Here is a 16,981-nt window from a genome sequence, read left to right as displayed (position 1 = left end):
AGTTAAAATACCAAAAAACTTCAGAGAGAACACAGATAATTTTGTTATCATTCAATTTAATTATAGGTCAATTCACTCTAATATATAATATAAACGAAACTGTCTAAACGAGAACTGTTGTAAGTAAATTTGCTATGTAATACGCTTGTAAATCAACAGGTAACAAATTAAATCTTCTAGACTAGGTAATTCTCTATAATTTTATCAATATTTAACGTCGTGTTACTTATACTATCATAAATCAAATAATTATTGTATTATGTTGATTACCTATAGTAGACAACCGTAAAATATGTATTTATTTGATGTTGTCTAAGGTATGAATAATTGCTTTAAATAGCTACCTAATAAATATTTTATACATGTGAATCAATGGACCGAGGTAAGTTGAGACTTAGTCTCAACAGAAGAAAAAACATTAATCATATCCTCAGAAATATTGCTAATAATAATTACACTTACACACTGAAGAATCGCTTATCATGTTTGCAGTTCAAGAATTTAGAGTGATTATATAGTTATAATTTATAATAATTATTATTTACAGAACAAACATTTATTTATAATTAATAATTCTAATGCATTTACGATATATTGTATACTATTTATAGTGAAATAATTGCACCTAATCTTTAAATTATAGTATGTATTTAAATAAAACTAGCGATTATCAAATTATATACATTGGATATTCATTAAACTTTAAAATTTAAGCACATAAAAAAGTAAGTAGTTTTTAGTTATTAGTTATTAGCTATATAATAAAAAAATAAAAAAAAATAAAATAAAATACAATATATAATATCCAATATAATCTAAAAATCACAATATAATATATTAATATAGGCTATAATAGTATACTTAGTTAACCTACTATACTACAATTATATTATTGGTTATAAATGCCAACGTTTAAAAAATAATTAAAAATATTTTATTATATAATGGATTTTTCAAAAATATATCACTTTCTAAGTTTTCTATCACATTAAATGCCTATATAAAATCTACACCCACCGAAAGTTTTCAAAAAAATAATTTAAAAACTTAGTATATGTGAAATTGGCAATATCAGTTATTACTTTTTTGAGAGCTCTGCTCAGAATCATTTTTTGAATGCATTTATTTATATTATGATTCATATTTTTTGATATAGATTGCATATATTTATAGTTTATACAGTTGATACATTAATTAAGCCTCTATAAATTTAATATTATATCTATAGCTAGTATCCTCGTAATATATTGTTATACAGTAGAAAACCTTTTTTATCGCAGAAACTTGAAATATATCTATTTTTAGTTTTCATTGTGCATTGTATTTTATAATTACAACATATAATTTTTCAATGAATAAAAATGATTTTATCTCTAATATATTATAATTTTAAATATACAATAAACCTTAAATGTAGAAAAATGTCATTCTAGGTATCTAATATGTTTATATAGGTAATTTGTATTTTGTGCACTTAAATGCATTCTCTAATTTATTTATTCTTATTATTACGATTATTAAAATTGCATCACCAAAATATAAAATGAAATCCTAAAGTATTAGCATGACAACTAGAGGCGATATTGTCTATCACGCGATACTTGGAAATAGTTAAAATTACATCATGCAAATTAGATTGTACTACTATATGTTTTCAGTTTAAATATTTTATAAGCTATAATAATTTCTACAAAACCTCTGAATAAAAATAAAAGATTATGTATATATAAAACACGTATTTATTCAATATTTATAATAATTATACTAATACGAAGAATTATGTAAACGTGTACCTATCATATTTTTTGTATTCAACATTACTGATACATTTTGAATACTAAGATTTTTGTCCGATTTATTTAACTCGAATGTTCCATACAATAGGACCCCACTGAATCGACACTTTCGAATGAGTAACTAAAAAAAAAGTATACAAAAAACTTTCGAATTTACCTTTTAAATTTCATTATAATTAAAACAACGTGATAAAAAAAACGATATTCTTATTGAAACAATGAACGTATTGACATAGAAGAGATCAAAAACGCCAAAAATATTTAGCAGATTACAGAATAATAGTTTTTAAGTGCATGATTTCTATGTTTGTATATTTAAAATACCCCATTTCGGTTATAAGCAAATAAATTGGAAATTCTGATCAATACTTCAGTGAATGATTATTCGTTATTTTAACACGAGAATTTATATGATTATTTTTATATATATATAATTAAATGGGTTATCTACCTAAAATTATTTAGCAAGGTAACAAAATATGTGTGTACAAGTTTTAGTTTAACTTAATAATAGCAGGTAAAAATGTAAATTAATTTATATATATGTATAGGGAACAAAATATTAAAATAAATAAGTATAATATTAGTAGGTATAAAAGTATATTAAATATTACACTGCAATGTGTCACACATTTCGTTAGTCGTTACTGACCAATCAGAAACCCGGTAATATAATACACAAAAAATAATATGTCATATAATATTATGAATAGGAAACGTGTACAAGTGTATTGTGTACACTATACATACAGCCGATTCGGATAAATGCAAATTTTACAACATTCGATGCAGTAAATTGGTGTTATAATTACTGAACATCATGCGTGTACACGTTTATATCGATAAAGCAATTATAAAGAACTTTTAAAACAGTTTGTAACACGTGATTTACTAACGAGCCCTTTCTGTACGTATAGTGGCTACAGTTTAGTGTACAATAATAATTATCGACACAATATCATGATAACGACGATAAAATATTAACAAAATCAAGGCCAACTCATATTATAAACCAATCCCATAATGATACATGTGAGTACAGATAATACATAAAAAGAAATATATTTCGTTGCACCAATTGCAGTTGTTTAACAATATTACAATAACAATAAATTGTTTTTAATGTTTCATTCCTATGCAGTTGTATATAGTCATAATATTGCATATTTAAAAATATTACAATAACTCAAATTAAACATTTTTTGACAACTAAATACACAGTTTTCCGCAGACGTTATGAACGCCAAATTTTGGCAAATATATAGTAAAATGTTCACTATTGATTATAATATTATTATGGTGTAGATACCACAAAAAAGTTAACGATACGTCAATAATTGAGACGTGACGAATGTAGAAACCAATTATTTTTCTATATGATGATTATGCCCGACATCGTTATTATTTATAGGTAACGAATGATTAAATTAAATAAAAAATAAAAGAGTGATAATATAAAAACGTCATAAAAATAAAAAAACACACTGCGCACGTACTTTATCGGTTTGTAATATTATCCGAAATATATTATTGCGCGTATTTGCGGTTCATCTCGTTCGAACAACAATATAATACATATACACGGGTGTGTGGGACACGTTGAAAAACGTGTGCGAGTTGACGCCAGTATTTTATATGAGATAACATCGTTTTAGCCAGAGCCTGTATGCAATAAAACGTCAGATGAACGTGCTGACAAAATCGCAATAATATGTATAATATATATATATATATATATATATATATAAATAATAAAAGTTCTGACGTTATAAATTAATTATATTTCATGTGGACTAAAATATAAGTATAATCATTTAGCATTTCCTTGACCCGTGGCGGTCGCCTTAGCCGACGCGGACTAATCGAGTTCAATGACGGTTTTATAATACAGTATTATTGATATTATATTTATATGTGCCTATACGCGCAGTGCTATATTGTATTCCAATCTTACTATAGTTTTATTTTTTTTAGTTATACACATGTATTATACATACTATGACGCTGACGTTTAGCATTATTTCACTTAAGAACTATATGAAAACTTACATTTAGCGATTTACGATAAAAAAAAAAAAAAAACTAAAATATAATAACAATATAATATTTAATAACGAATATTTTGTTATCTAATATTAAAATAAAATTACGTTTGCAATTTACACTTTAATTATAAATTATACGGTGTTCTGATTACGTTCTAAATAATAATTATTTAATTCAAATCGACGCATGCGGCATGCTTCGAAAAATGTTTAATTAGTACGAATCATTGATCATTATAATTATTTGTCACAAAACTTATCATTTACTCATACATCGTAGAGTATAATATCAAATGTCAATGACCCGATGATGAATTAAGAATTTTCGTCGCAAGGGAAGATATTAAAAAAACTACAATTATTTAAAGTTTTGATTAAAATTTTAATTTTAAATTGTTACTACCTGCTAATTCATATAAATTATAGAATACAATAAATAATTTTTATTTTAGCAAATAAGTTATATTTATTTTTTTTAATTTACATAAATCAGTAATAATAAATATTTTGTTCGAGGAATCTAAATAGTTTTAATCACCTTAAAGCATATTATTATGTACGTGGAAATAGTGTAACCGAGGTAACCGAGGTAGATAGGATACATCACCCTCATCTTCGCTTGTAAAGTTGTAAATGTGCCACAATACGATGTTCACAATACAAATTTAACAAATTTATAAGAACTAATGTTTTATTAAATTTTTTCTAAATGTTGATATCACTTTGAATACATTAAATTTTAAACGATTTCACGAATATAAAACCATTCAAAGTAATTAATCTCTTTTATAAATGATGGCCTCAATTAACGATGTTTATAATTTAATTATATAATTCAAATAATCATAATATAATAGTTTGATGACACACCACACATACATCTAAATAAGAAAACCATTGAATAATACAGTGTAATTATTCAGCGTAAATGCCGAGTTTGATTAAACAAATTTATGTATAGATACCTTATCGCATCATATTATAATATGGTTGGAACTAAGTACTGAATCAAAATTTCTGTTGGAAAAAGAACGAAAATATAAAAACAATAATTATTATTGAATATTAAATAAATTGATTTTAATAAGTATTATCGTTGAGTATACTCAACGGTATTAATAATTTATCGAATAAACAATAAGAAACAATTCATAAATAGATATTATACTAAATGCATCAATATTACGTATTATAATTTATCACCGTGCATCTAGGTATATTATATATGTACATCATTTATCAGTAAATCACGATGTTTTTAAGTGATTGTAATGAAAACATTGTGTCTTATTGACAAAGAAGCTAATGAAATATCTAACTTAACCTATCATGGATTGATATACACAAGGGTCGAATCTTACACATTTGGAGGTCATTGTGGAAAATATTTTTTTTACTTAAAAAAATGGTATACTACGTGTATAATTATTATTTAATTAATGAAAAAATAATCGATCAAATTGTTTAAGCTGTATATATTATAATATATTGATAATTGTATTAATTGCCTTATTTGTGTATAAACAAAATTGTATTATCGGTTATCACTATAGGTTTATAACCTTATAAGTTATAAACTTATAAATAAACCTTAAATAACCCATATATTATGTTGTTTTAATACATATAAATAAGGTTTTAAAATTTTATGAAATTTTCATGAAATATTTCATTGCAATTAAAAATAAAATATAAATTATTATATTTTAAAGTTTATAATCACGTCAACTTGCAAGTGAACATTTTTAAAAGTTGGTTTATTGTGTGAAATAAAGAAAATATGTATAATAAATAATAATAATAACTAATAAGGATCCAATTAATAATATAAGTGATAAATTCTAGGGCTAGGAAGTTGTTGTATTTACTTTTTTTTGGACTATTTGATTTATTGCTTAGTGAGCTAAAAATCTTTTCCCAGACACCATTATATAGTGCATATTTTTGCATATTTAGGTACTATTAATATTGTCTGTGTATAATCAATATATTATTTCTAATCAACTATAACCGAATACGTTTAAAAGAAGAAAAAATATTTTTCAATATTTCAAAAAGAATGAAATTTTAAATTTTGAAATATTTCAATTGAAAAATTTTTAGTTAAATATATTTCAAATTTAGAACCCTACATATAATCCAATATAGGTACTTTAGTACTTACTTTTAATAGGTGTTTAGTTAAAAATGAAAATATATTGAAATTAAATTACCTTTAAAAAACTACTTCTGATTTAATTATAGCTAGTGTATTAAAAAAATTCTTCGTTAATGTTTTAACCTAAAAAAAAAAAATTGACCGGATAGAATATCAATTAATGTTATTCATATGCCCAAAGGAAAATGCATAACCAGACAGTGGGTCGCCATTCGCCGATATAATTTACATTCACTTATAAGTTATGTTTATAATATTAGTAGACGCGAATACATTGTAGTTTTTAAATTATGATTAGCTATGTACACGCAGTGTCGTAGAAATAACTAATTATTAGTTTCAATTTTATAATTGATCAAGCGCGAATATTTAGCCCAACCTACCTAACCTTAGCATTAACAACTCCCTCTCAAACTTTCTATGGAATTAAGGATTTTTTTTCTTTTTTGTCTGCGGTTTGTTAAATAAAATATCTAATCGTATAAATATATACTATTATATGATGAATTAATTTTTTATGTTATCGTATATCTTTTAATAGTTATAATGCAGACCTAAATATTACTTGACGTTTTTATTATTATAAGTGTATTACACCGTTACCATCTTAATGCGACTTCAAAGATAGTTAGATAGCTAGTTTTTTTTTAAATTTATTGATTATTCATGGATAATGGACATATAATATATCTATTACCTATCACACATCTATGCATATTTAAAATGTTTATTAATCGATGTTACATAAATATTTTTTCAAAAACAACCAAGGCTTTTGACTTCTTTTCTCTCCACAAGACGTTAGGCATAATGCATTTTTGAATCCAATAATATGAAGGTATTATTCCAATAGAAAAATGTAACAAATAGCTTCTAAAAAGATCTATAGGCAAGTTAAATTATTAAGTTTAATTATAAAAAACACTACACTTAAAAAATTTAAATATTTAATCTTATAAACACACAAAAAAAAAGATTTGTCATTTTACATCGAGCCGATTACAGATACTAACTGTTTAAATAACTAATTCAGCTCAACTTCCGTCGAGGAACATATTGCTTTTTTTGCATTCTAGATAATTATGTACCGAGCAATAGAATTATTTACTATAGTTATAGCTTCCGCTAATAGATATATATTTTATTAGAAATTATAGCAATAGACTTTAATCATAATTATTAATATAATCATTAAAATTTTGTATGTACAATAGACTAAGGAGGTTATAATATTATATTGTAACTCTGCAATATAATATTATAATATTTAATAATACTTAAAAACGTGACCAAATAAATGAAAAGCCCACACAGAATAAATAGGTAATAAAACATAAGAGTTATTTATTGATAGAATCATAATATTAGATAGTCACTTCGGTAACGAACTTTTAGATAAGTTTATTTATAGCTTTACTACACTGTATATATTATATTATGTTGAGCACAAATAAATTAAAATATTCTAAACTTCTAAATGATGGCACAACAACAAAAATAATAATAATAATAATAATAATGATGATGTAGTTAACACTCTTTGCCAATTCATATCTCAAAAATTATTGGACTGAATCCGGAAGAAAATATATAGGTAATAGACATTTTTTGGCTCATCTGTAATGCACATCATACAGGCTGATCTAAATTTCACATTGATTATGTCACACATATTTTTACTTTTAGCAAATTTATTTAATTTAAATCCTCATGTAATATATATTTTTATGTTGTTTTTTCAAGTGTATTTTATACATGTTTTACGCAGGTAACTATGTTTCAAACGTATCATTAAATTAGGGACATAACCATATCGAAAAGGTCAATAGCATCAGAAGCTTATTGCATATAGAAATGTTGGAACCCAAATCTCACTAGAACCAATATTATGACTTACCGTAAAGACATCCTTCTATGTTAACGGTTTTTGCAATTTTCTTAAAAAAACAACCTGTATCAAAATTATTTGAATATGTTTTTGATCGTGACGAATTTTTTCAATAGTTATAATAAATAACAATTCTTACTATTTTAATAGATCTTACTGTCGTAAAATGTGAAAATAATTTCAAAATAATTAAAATATAGATTTTTATTCAGAAGTATTACTAACTGGTTACCTTCTCTCTCATGTCTTAAAAAATATTAATTTTTGTTCATTACTCTTCTAATTTACGTTTTACGCTATTATTAGTATATATGTACTCCAATTTGGAAAATATTCTTTAAAATAAAAAATATATATATATGTGTGTTTCACACATTATTATACTATGTTAAAAAATGTTATTACAATTTTTTTATTTTTTTTTTTAAACAAAGATGCACATTTTATTTAAATTTACTGTTTACAACAGTCAAAACTAATCTAATACAAAAGATACTATTTACTATTCAATCACCTAAGACTTAAGTGACCATATTATTATGGAACTCATCCAAAACTATTTCGATTTCAAAACACAAAATCTATTTTAGTCCACCATTGGTCTAATCATTTCACTTAACAAACAGTAAAAACAATTGCTATTTGAAATCGAAAACAATTTAGTTTCTCAATATTTTAAATTATGTTCCGATAAGACTTTAATTGCGTACACATTCCACAATATCTTAAATAAGTTGCAATTCTGATTAACCTAACCTGATTATTTTTAACAACAGTGTATCTATTTCATATAATAATATGACAGTGTGAAATAGTGTTGTTTTTTTATAGTATTGTTTTTGAAATTGAATTGAAAAAAATCATAATTTTATATTTATAGCTATTAAATAAATATGATATTATATGAAAAACAAGTCACGAATTTTAAATAATTAATTAAAAAAGTATTTATTAAAATCGTATACTCGTGCGGGTTTATTGTAGTGTATTACGTTGTACCTACTTTAGACCGTATTATATCTAACGTGAATGCGAAACATCTACAATGCACACAATTTGAATTGTCAAGAATTCAATTTTATTAATATGTGTTATGGAGTATCTAGGTACTACTTTTTTTTTAAACATATATACATATCTAATTAGTACTTACCTAATTATGTATACGAATTTGCTCAAATGAATTATAATTGCGAAATGATATTTCAAGTCATGTATATGATGAATAAATTTAAAGTGAAAACAAAAGTTTTGTGTTGATAAAATATTATTAAAAATTTTCATAATATAATAAATTTAAATTTTAAATGTGGCTCATTAATAATTATTGTCTTGCACTATTACCATAGTAACTTTTGATTTTATATAAGATATATTTTACTGTAAAATATATTAGCGTGCTTGTGTGTATGTTGTGTGTATGTGCGATAAGCGAGAGAGAGTATAGTAATAACATGTATAGGTAATAAAAATATTGTGTCGCGTAACATATGTAGTAATTATTCAAAAGTGTATTATGTAGTAACAGTATATTAAAATCCTCAATAATAAAGACTGGTGACCGCGTTGAATGCAATTCTAAAATCAATCGACTGCAACGTTAGTCGAATCAATCATTATTTTTTTTTCTTTATCAAGGTCCTTTTACCTGCATTGAATGTTACATAATGAAAATGTGACGTTTACGTCATATTAATAAATTCACGAACAATGTTGGAAATGTAAGCTATAATTATTACAGTGTGTCGTATATTAGACAAGGTCAATAATATTATTATGAACAACAATAACAAGTATAATACCATCTGGCTATCCGCGTTTTTACACGAGCACGCGTGATAATGTCGCTATGCCAGACCAATTTCCATCAATTAAAACAAACAATATTAATATATATAAATTATTCACTACTTTAGGGAGATCACTGAAATTAAAAAAAAAACAAACATCACCGGCACTTATTATATGTATATTGCCTACTATAGTAGAAAGAGCCGTCTAATCATTTAAGTCAACAATCATATTGCATAGATTTCGGGGATTCACCATTAAATAGTGGTAAAAATAATAATCATATTTTTGTAGGAGGAAAGACACTTTTTATTACGATAAATCACCTATTTTTTGAAATAATTAAGATGTTGGTCATTATTGTAATAATAGGCAATCAAATACGAAATAATATGTTAAATCTAACTATCAAATCAATATTTATTAATATTTATTGATAAATACCGTTTATACAATATTCAATATGATGAAAAGTACTTAATCACAGCTAAGTTTATTTTGATAGAAAGTTTTAACATTTTATAATATTCTGATATATTTTGAAAAAAAATTGGCTTAGGTCTATTATAAGCTCGTTGAATTATACGTGTTGTTTTACAGTAAACTACCAAAGAATTTCAAATATATTACGTGCTAAAATATTTTTATAATAAACAATATATGTTTAACTAATTTAAAAGTGTTAAATTCGCCCTTATCACCATCAATTGTAAATTGATACGATGAGGTTGGGCGAATTTGCATTTTGGGTGTGGTCGGTGATTTGATGTATGAGGGCTGGTTTTAAAATCTTTAGTAAGTACCTTACTCAGAAACGCGTATACTACAGGTTTACTATAATGTAGTTCAGTTAGTAATAAATTATCAATATTATCATATTGGCACAGATCGCATGACATCTAATGATGCTTGGGCTACATCAAAATTTAAAATGTTTTATTATATTATTTCTCATTGCATATTTAAAATGCGATTATACGAACTCAATATAAACACTATTATATATATATAAAATATAATATCACGCAACCTATATATAGGTAAGATAATATTATGCATGGTTGAATGGTTTTCACTCGATACCATGATGATTAAATTTGCATTTGAAAATTATGTGTAAATATGCAACCCCTCGTAAATAATCTTCTCTACTTCAGTTATTTATCACCTCATTTTTTTTTAAACTTATTCTTGCTCGATCGTTTTGAACTTTTTTCGGTGGTGGTAACTGGTAAATGCCATCGAATAATTGTTCAATTTAAATTAATTGACACTTTGATTTTAACTTTTATAACAAGGTCCGTGTCAAGTAGAATGTGGCTTTTAAGAATAATTTGGTTAATTTTTACGCTATTTAAATGTATACCTAAGCTACTTTTTTAAGAACTGAGTAGATTCACATGTACTTTTTGCGTATTTTTTTCATTTCATAAATCTTTATTTTAGCTTCAATTTCGGAAACATCGGGACCGTAATTTTTACGAGTATGTCGTTAATTCTTATTTTCTGACTTCAGATTCACGGTCGTACATGATACGTAATCGTTATCGAATATAATATATTAATATCGCTATCTCTTTATACCGAACTATTTATAAATTATAATGGAACTATATGGAATTAACATTATAAGTAATAAATAAATTTAAAATAACTTTAAATTTAAATTGAATGAAATTAAAATAAAACCAATTTGAAAATATTTCATCTTAGGTCATTACGTTTAGCCCGTTTAGGTATCCGTATCGTATCAAATATCAGAAATTATCATCAATAGTCACGCAGTGCATTAAACACCATCAATTGACCACTATATTTTCGACGATATATAATTTTTAGGGGCACCGATAAAATCCCTATAGCAATGGAGTCCCGGAATTCGAAAAAGTGTAGTAATATTTCATAAAAAAATTGTTCTCTTTGTGTTTCGCGTTAACTAATTACATGGTTTATACGTTTTCCGGTATTTATTATGTTATTGATAGGTATTTAAATACAATCGACGATCGACGCGTGTAAAGAAAATAATAACTCAAATGCAAGTGATCTGTAGTTGGTAAGATACGTTATAGTTATATATAATAATATGTATAATACTTACGTATATAGAATTCCGAATGATTAATATGGTACAGTTTAATTCAGACACACACACGAAGAAGTAATAATATTATGTAAAATCCTAACACGGAAAGCACAACACCTATTATATTAGCTTAACCCAATTACATTGCATATTTTAAATATACTATGAAAAGTAAAATAAATATTCATACAATATTCGGATATATTGCAACTCGTTTTGTGAGATTTTTATTCATTTTGTAGGAACTTATACGTATTTATTAATTAGTATATACTACAATATTATATTGACACGATTTATTCGAGACGACTAATATAAACGATTACATATTATTATCAACAATAATTACAATAACGAATATACATATATATATATATATATATATATATAATCAGTAATAATATACCGATTTATAAAATATAAATAAATGTAAAAATATGTTGCACGCGAGTCTGAAAGGAAAACCTTGTTGTGTTGATTAACGACAGTGTTCTGAGAATCAATACAATTTATTACTATAAAATACATATAGGAAATCAGAGTTGTTTGATATACTATATTAAAATGTATAGACAGAAGAATCATTTCTAAATAGGTAGAAATACGATAGATATTTAACAAACAACAGTATAATAAGATTGAAAGTCCAATTTATTTTGAAAATCATATAGATGATTATTATATAGTTTTTTCTTAAATTTATATTATGTCATTATAAATATTAATGATTTGATAATTTTTACTTAGTGGTATATGTATACAAACACAAAAACTGTTAATATTATAATATACATTTAAATTGTGTTGACTAAATAAACGACAAAAATAGTGCCTTTATGGTATAAATATATTATATATATATACATTTTGTATTATTGTATAGTATTAATATAAAATGAATAAAACAAATTTTTATATAAAATTAATAAATAGTCTTATAATTATTTACGGTAATAGTCACGTATTACGATATTTAAAAAAAATTATGCATAATAAAGTTAATCATCACACTATCACAGTCAATAAGTTGTTCTGAAAATAAATGTTTGTTAATAGATTTTTTCAAAAAGTATTAAAATTGAACATTCAAAAATATAATATAATTAATTTTTATTAAGTTGATTAGCTATTAACAAATTTTAAATTCTAAAAATAAAAATTTAAGTTATTGAAAATTCGAAACATACTTAAAGTAAAAAATATGTTATAATAATTAAACGATAATCACCCAATAAATTTACATATTGATATAATATTGTATTATTGCATTATCATCTTGTTTTTTAAATTAAAAATGTGTAATATTTTTTTTACTTAACAATTTTATTTTTGTTCGTTTAAAGCTTGATAAAATGTGAAATAATATAGATAAAATATCAACTTTATTTTAAGATATATCTGTTTGAAATGTTTGAATTAAATAAACACCCTATCAAAATATGTAAAAATAGATTTATATATTATAATTTGTGTACACCAAAGTGATTTTCATTTAGAAAATGTTTTAAATGTACAAAAGGGGGGCAGTTAAGTTACATTTCGTAAAAAAGATAAAAACGAATTGCAACTATATTGTTGTTAGGGGCTTTTCGAGGTATATTTATTTAGGGGTCCTAGGCTTTGATATTATTTATTTTTTTTAACCTATATAATATTTGAAACAGTTTTTTTCTCAATTCCCGGTTGATCAGCAATAATAAGTGAATTGTCGTTTTTCGTCATCAAGATGAATGCAAACTCACCTTTATACTATACTACCAGTTAAGCTTAATATTATATTAATGAATTAATGTATATCATAAGTAATATTTAGTTTTCCAATGTTCTAGATTTGTCTAGCTAATATATAAAATAATATTTGATTAGGTACAATGTTATATGTAATAAGTATACATTCAACAAACAATTTATTATTTATTTATTAATAATGAGTTGTTTAGGAATCCCGATCAAAATACACAAAGTTTATTCCTGATGGTTTAGGACACAATTAATGTATGCAGAATAATAAATTTATTTTAAATTTGCGGGTTAGTAAACATAAAAAAAAATTGTATATTTTTTTTTAGTTTAAAATTAAACATTATGACTCAGCAATTATTTAATTTTAATTTTACAATTTAAAAAAGTTAGCAAACGATTTAATGAATGTAATTAATAGTTGTTAAAATAGGAACGATTATAATTCAGAAATTATAGATAATTTAAGTCATTTAATAAAATTATGAATAAGTCATAGATTATGAAGAATTAATTAATTAAATTACTTTTAAACACTTTTTTTTTTTAATAGTACCTAATTGACATCATTTAACTAAGAAATAAATTAAATAATATTGATAACACGAGTATCCTCAGTGGGGCCCAGTATTTAATTATATGAAATTAAAATTAAATAAATAAATAAATGATGATGCAGTAGTTGAGATTATTGTATTAATATTATGATTTTTAATTTAAAAACAATGAAAAAAAGTCCTAACTAGATACAATTTTCCATTTAAAACCACTTTCAAAGTTGAAATTTTAGAGTGGTGATAGATACCTTAAAATAAAACACATCAATGAACATAATAATTGTAAAACCAATACATTAATCTATCCGTTTGAAACCACAGAAGAAAAAACGTGTCGTAAATAAGTAAATTTTACACTGAGTATTTTCAAAATTTTCAAGATGTTCAAAAAATGGCCAAACGTACAATAATCATATTAATATAAATTATAATGATATTACTAATATAAATATAATAGTAGGTAAATTATAAGTTACTAATAGCAATATAAATACCTATTTACTATATAACTACAAATAAATTGAAGATTGAACATTATTAATTGTACTGTTACAAAACGCGATACCATTCACAAAAAAAAAACATATTGAAATAGGATACCTATCATTGTAAATCAATATTCACATCAACATTCATTGGCCCCTCATAGAATTTCAACCAATTCGCGTTTGGACTTTAAATTTAAGATAATGTATAAAGTATTGAAATCATAATGATTTTATTGATTTTAACGGTCCTTTTCATTATTCATTTCATTTTTTTTTCCATAACTAGTTTTACTTATAAACTTTATTGTTTTCGCGTTTATTTAATAACGTTTATAAAATAATATAATAATAAAACTTAACTAAATAGTAATTAAATTAAAATTACAAAGTCATTGCATTAACAGTGTTGCATAATTCAATGTTATTTCAAAAGTTCATCAATTTAGAACTAATATGATTAGTCGAAATATTTACTCTTGTATGATAACGTTATATTTATATCGATTCAGATAAACTGTTGAAATTTACGAGTAACTAAGTAACTATTAATTAGGTGTACATGATTAATGCGACCAATTAGATACATACTTTACTATAATAATAATTATAATAATTAATAATAAGTCATAACACTCGTAACAATAATAATAATAATAACAATATTTTGATTGTACCTAATTAATGAAACGTATCTGATAGATACTATCTATATAGGTACATACATATATAATCTGTTGCATGTGAGCAGTGAATTAATAAAGAGTTAATAAAGTAACGAAATGGTTCTAGATTCTGAACGAAAAAATGTTTGATTATACTATATTTATTTTTGTTGATTTTCATGTTTTGAAGAAGACAATTTACTTTAATTTTCACATGATAATTTCTGGTAAACTTTTAGAGCAAGTTGCTATTTTGAACCGATTAAATTCAAGTATTTTCATAATTTTTTGGGTAAATATTCAATAAACAGTGGAAAAATAAATATTTACATAACATTGGTTTACCACAGAGACTTGGACTTATTTGTACCAATTATTCGCACTATTTTCTAAATGTTATATAGTTTTTAATATATCAAAGCTCTTTTTGAGCTATTTATAAAAAAAATTTTTTTTTTTTTGATTTTTGATTCTTCTTCTAAAAAAGCTTGTAAACGAAGCTCATGATTTCTCATTACTTTTTGTCCTTTTCTTACAGAAATTTAAAAATATTGAAAATACGATAGTTACATTATATTATGTATCGTATATTCATACAATTTTTTTATAATTCATAAATTATGAATACATAATAATAATACTATATATATTAAGAAGTTCATTTGTTGACAAACTTGTTTATTTAAATGAAAAATAATGGCTTTGTAAATACAAGTTTACTTAAATTGTATATGAGCGTTTAGAGTTTAAATGTTGAAGATAATCAAATGACTAAAATAAATAATAACGATTTATCCTCAAACGATTTTAGTTATTTTGTTTTAATTCAAAAAAATATTAATCGTAGAAACTTGAAACGTTTCGCCAGTACGCATATTATTATTTTCTATAAACACAAATTTCCAAAATATTTAGACTAATTTTAATCTATTTATATTTTATATCATGAACCTATTTATACCATTTTATGGTACATAAATATTGACTTGTAACTTATATGTAGTTTTTTTTTAGCAAAAACAAGTTCAACCTACCAAATTAATAAAATACTAATAATAATTTAAAATATACTACCTATATATTATATTAATATAAATAAAACTGTGTTGAGTAGATGCTGATCTATTTGCTTCCTTTGCTCAGAATCGTTTCGTATACAATGATTTATCGTTTAATTCAAATTGAATTTACATAGACTTACACTAAGGAATTCCACTGAAAACTTAATATACAACAGAGGCGAGTCTCACATTTTTTAAAATTATTAATTAGGAGCTCAGCGGAAATTACAAAAAGCGTGTATTTAGTCTAGAAGACAAAAGAATACAAACCGGAAAAAAATAAGAAAATATTCTTAAAACCGAAAATAAGTAAAAAATGTAGCGTTTATTACTATTATACTTTTTTTTTAAATTATTATCGATGTGGAAAAATACGGTGTTTTTTAAAGTGGGAAATGTCAATAACCGGTTTCACTTAATAAAATTTATATAATATAATATTTTAAATGTATTCTATATTTATTGACACGTCGACTCCCAATCGATTTATTAAAAATTACAACTGACCTTCGTTTGTTGTTGTCGTTAAATTCTTTATATTTTTCAATATTATAGGGTACGTTAATTTATAATGTGACTGCGTATTGATGATTTATCATGTCTACAGCGCACTACGTACCTGACAAATTCAGTGTTATAGCAGTTTTAATAGTCAAAATCGCCAAAGGGAAATTAACCGTTTAAAAATTTCAAACAAAACTAAGGCATC

Source organism: Rhopalosiphum padi, chromosome 4 (genome assembly GCF_020882245.1).
Source record: "Rhopalosiphum padi isolate XX-2018 chromosome 4, ASM2088224v1, whole genome shotgun sequence".
Lineage (NCBI taxonomy): Eukaryota > Metazoa > Arthropoda > Insecta > Hemiptera > Aphididae > Rhopalosiphum > Rhopalosiphum padi.
This window is presented reverse-complemented; position numbering follows the sequence as displayed.